This window comes from Trachemys scripta, chromosome 8 (genome assembly GCF_013100865.1).
Source record: "Trachemys scripta elegans isolate TJP31775 chromosome 8, CAS_Tse_1.0, whole genome shotgun sequence".
In the NCBI taxonomy this organism is placed as follows: Eukaryota; Metazoa; Chordata; order Testudines; family Emydidae; genus Trachemys; species Trachemys scripta.
In genome coordinates, this window is record NC_048305.1 from 15,063,861 (window position 1) to 15,068,979 (window position 5,119).

Here is a 5,119-nt window from a genome sequence, read left to right on the forward strand (position 1 = left end):
AACATACCACTGTGTTTTCTTGTTTTATCTGGTATTTGGACCCATAAGCTATATATTCAGGCTCTGAATGAGCAAGCCAGGCGCTCCACATAGAAAGTCTTTTGCAAATACAAACTTTGCCTTTGAGAATGAAGAACAACAGTGGAAACAGAAGGAAACTATGGAACCAAAAATGAAAGACATTTCCTTGAAGGGATGAGAAAGTTCAGCACTTCAGCTGCATAAGAATTCCATTCCCCCATGAACTAACCTCTTACTGAGAAGGCAAAAGTTAGAACAGATACTTCTTCCTCAGTTCCTTATTTAAAAAAATATCCACGCCAAGCCAACTAGTTTTTGTCTTTTAGATAGTATTTACACAGCTCCTTAGTTAATTAACCCTCACAACCCTATGCCAGGGGATAAGCATTATCTCTGCCCTCCCCCTCCCCTCTCCCTCTCCTCTCCCTTTCAAGTTAGACACAGTAAGTGACTTTCCCAAGGTCACACAACAGGGCAGTGGCAGTGCTAGCTTGCAGTCCCCTGGTCTAACCACTACACCACATTTCCCTCCCAACCATCCTCTTTCCTTACTTTGAGCAATGGGTCTGCAAGTGAATGAGAGACACTGCCAAGTTCCACCCATAGTAACATGAATGACTGTTGGACAAACCGAAAGCAGAAGTTTGCCCCACAACCTCAAAGAGATATTAGTGGGCAATTCTACACCACATAATGATTTGGTAAAGGTTAATGGTATTTTTTAGGAAGTGTCATCGAAAGAGGAGAAGATAACTCTGATTCATACTATGTAATTATCCAGCTGCTCTACTCTGTATGCTGGATATTTGCCACCAAGATTATTTGCTTTAGTTACTATTTAAAATAAACATGGCTAATTCCTGCATATGTTTCCAGAATTCCTTGCCTATTTATAATGAATTCCATCATTCAATACTTTTTTTTAGGCAAGGCATAAAGGGATTTTGGTAGGGGGTTACTCTTAAGAGAGCCAATTAATTCTGGTCATCAGTGTGTTTAGTTTCCAGTTCTCATGACACAACAATCCAACGCATGGTATCTCCAAGAAATTTCCATTTCCAGCCAATGGACAATCCTCTGTGTGTTAGTGAGTTTCATTTTCTATCGATTTTCATAAAGAAAGACAATGAAAAGTACAAACAGGTAAATGATTTACAGCTTGTACGTGTTTCGAAATACCTCGTGTTTCATATGTTATCCCAATAGAATTATGCAATGACAGCTTATCAAATCTGCGAGACCAGACAATACAAAGTCAGACAATACTACACAAACGTAACACATTAGGGTGGAGTTAACAGTGATAAAATAGGAGAAGATATACATGAATAGGCAGAAGAAGGAAGGAAGTGGCTGTGGTGGTGGAATGAGGAGAGAAAAAGCAGAGGAGTTATATGGAATGGAAGTCTGGAACTGTTTTAGCCATGTCAACATTTTGTACCCAAACATATCTAGAAATCGGGCCCAAATTTCTCTGAATTCATATAATTGTTCTCCATAGCGATAAGCTATTCTTTCTTTGGCTGCTAATTCAGGCAGTCCAAATACCACTACTGTATGTTGTGTTTTGGTGCTTAAGGCAAATATCAGGAAGACGACAAGTAACCTAACCTTTAAGGCAAGGCTATACATATAAACCATAACCACTTGGCTCCAAGAGCTACATCAAATCATCAGGCTAATAAGCTGACTACTACATATCCTATTAACTGAGGCCTTTAGAAAGCTGCAAAATACCTATAATCTGAAGAGTCAATACAATTCAAAAAGCATCTAACCGCAAAACTGAAACACAAGAAGAGAAATACAACATAGTCCTTACAGCTGTGATACTGCAGAATAATGCCTATGGAAGATGGAGAAAGCAGAAGTATTCTCTCAGGGCCCATTCTTGCAGTTCTTATTCAGGCAAAACTCCCACTGAACCCATACTGTATGCCGAGGTGGGCAAACTATGGTCCGGGGGCCGCATCAAGCCGTTTTAATCCGGCCCTCGAGCTCCCGCCGGAGAGCCGGGTCCAGGGCTTGCCCCACTCCGTGCGGCTCCCAGAAGCAGCAGCATGTCCCCTCTCCTGCTCCTATGCATGGGGCAGTCAGGGGGCTCCGCACGCTGCCCCCGCCCCAAGCACCACCCTCGCAGATCCCATTGGCAGGGAACCACAGCCAATGGGAGCTGCAAGGGTGACACCTATGGACTGGGCAGCGCACAGAGCTGCGTGGCTGAGCCTCCGTGTAGGAGCCGGAGGGGGGGACACGCTGCTGCTTCTGGGAGCTGCTTGAGGTAAGCGCCCCCCAGAGCCTGCACCCCTGGCCCCCTCTCATGCCCCAACCCCCTGCCCCAGCCCTGATCCCCCTCCCACCCTCTGAACCCCTTGGTCCCAGCCCGGAGCACCCTCCTGCACCCCAAACTCCTCATCCCCAGCCCCATCCTAGAGCCTGCACCCCCAGCTGGAGCCCTTATCCCCTGCACCCCAAACCCCAATTTTGTGGGCATTCATGGCCTGCCATATAATTTCCATACCCAGATGTGGCCCTCGGGCCAAAAAGTTTGCCCACCCCTAAAGTGAGCTGGGAGAAAGGGTGGGATTAGAGTCCAACAATTTTCCACCCTCATTCACCAGGGCATTTGGTTGGAATACACATCATTTAACAACCTTTTAAAAGGGCCCTTTTTCTGGGGACTGATTTGATCTCTCTCTTTTATTGCTATAGAACGGTTCAGCTTGAGTACAAACTTCCAAGGCAGCATATGAGTTCCTTGCACACCCTAGGGCAAATGGAATTCAGTTGTGGGGAACATGTCACACTGAATCCACAGTTTAAAGTTTCCTGGGTCAGATAATGCAGTGGTAATTGAGCAGGGGCTTATTGTGATATGTCATTTAGTAATTGTTCAGTCAGAACTCAGGAGAGGATGGGAACATGCCTACGCACCTAGGAGCGCCTTCTGTACAATCTCTCTCATCTTTTCCTGTGTCTCAAACCGCTCCCAAGTAAGTTAGTGCAGAGCCGGATGGGTGGGAGAGAGCAGGGGTGTTGTTTCTGGTTCTAAGGCACGACAGTTCATGGGAACTTCTACTGTAGCTGTTTGACATATCTGAAATTTCATGTGTGTGAGACACACACTTTTTGGCTACAATAAGGAATTTCAACTTCTAAACAAAGTCACCCATCCAAGTACTGACAAATCTGCCCTCCCCCGAATCCTATTTAGATTGGGAGTTTAAGAGAGTTCATAGCACAACAGGGAATATATTTGGCAGAAACTTGACAGATCCCATTGTTGGGACAGGCCTGTACCCAGATTTTTTCCAGAAAATAATGTTTCCCTATAACATCATTGCAAAGAATATTGGTCACCCCATACCCCTTCACTCTTTGCTCCACCCCAAAAAATGTCTGTCATGTTTCAGAGCCTACACAGCTATTTAAGCCAGCTAGCAAGCTTCTGAAAGGGAGACTTCAAGGCCTAGACCCAAGACTTGGGCAATTCTGTTCTCCGGAACCTTCTCCTCAAGTTCCTCAGCTCTCAAGCTGTTCTACAAGATAGCATGGGGCGCTCCTGCTACCCAACATCCCATTGTTTCAGGGTCTCTTTGCCTCAGACTTTATTGGTTTTATTTAAGATGGGCCCAACTCAAATTCTAGATGCCTGTATGTATTTTATCAGTCAAAAATCAATACAAATGTCTTTGACCAATGTCCAAATTAAAAGCCCCCAAATCTCACCACCAGCCTCCCAAATCAAAACTCTCTCACTCCTCTCTCACATAACTGATGAAGTTGGAAGTGATATGATGCAGATATCCTGGCCCTGAACGAACGGGGCACTATTCTCCGTTTCATGAGACTCAATTCCTTCAATTTATTGCACAATCAGAAGGAATCAATCTGTTTTTTCACATACTATGTCCCATTTCCTCCTCTCCCACTCCAAGCAAAGAGGCACACGGGAAAGGGATAGGGAGATTATCAGGAAGAAATATTGCAAGAGCACAAGAACAGGCATGATAGAGAAAGTTCCACAGACAGGAATGACCTGATCCTGAGAGGCGGTAGGCACCCATAGTTCCCACTGGGGTACATCAAACCTTGAGATGAAGGAAACAGGAACAGCAGGTACAGTGGGAGGAAAAGACCGAGGGCCAGTTTTCCTGATTGTAGCTGGAAATAACATTGGTATAATCTTCCCAAAGATAGTGTAGTTCCCAAAACATTACCACTCCCCACAATGCTGGAGATTCACTGACATCTCACAGCCACAAACCAAAAAAGAGGCCCTGTCCCAGAAAGAGAGAGTTGTTCTTCAGGTTTGCATGTGTTATTGCTTCTCTAGAGGGCATGCCGGGGACAGGTGGTTCTAGGATTCTCCAGTTCGTGTGTTCTTACTCCCACTGCCTCAGAGCTCGCAGTGATCACACGTATTTAAAAAGAAGCTCCGAACTCCCACTTGGAGTAACGTATCTATATTACAGGAGGAAGAGACGCATTGGATTTGCACTGACAGAAACAGCAATGCATTTGAAAAAGTTGATACTTTTCCAGCAGACATCTGTTTAACATAGAGTTAAAACACTCTTTTTTGTAGCCTGACAGATTGTGGGTCAGAGAAGGATGAGCTTGTGCAGGCCACTTGGGGACAGATTGTGGATCAGAAGTGCAGCCAGCAGTGCCAACCTCACTTGGAGGAGAACAGTGAGGGAGATCATTTCCCATCCTCTCTCCTCAGGCAGGTACACACCCCAGCTAGAAGATCTAGGCCAGGGGTCGGCAACGTTTGGCACACGGCTCGCCAGGGTAAGCACCCTAGCGGGCCGGGCCAGTTTATTTACCTGCTGACGCGGCAGGTTCGGCCGATCGCGGCCCCCACTGGCCACGGTTCGCTGTCCCGGGCCAATGGGGGCAGCAAGAAGCCGCGGCCAGCACATCCCTCGCCCGCGCCGCTTCCTGCCGCCCCCATTGGCCCGGGACGGCAAACCGCGGCCAGTGGGGGCCGCGATCGGCCGAACCTGCCGCGTCAGCAGGTAAATAAACTGGCCCGGCCCGCTAGGGTGCTTACCCTGGCGAGCCACGTGCCAAACGTTGCCGACCCCGATCT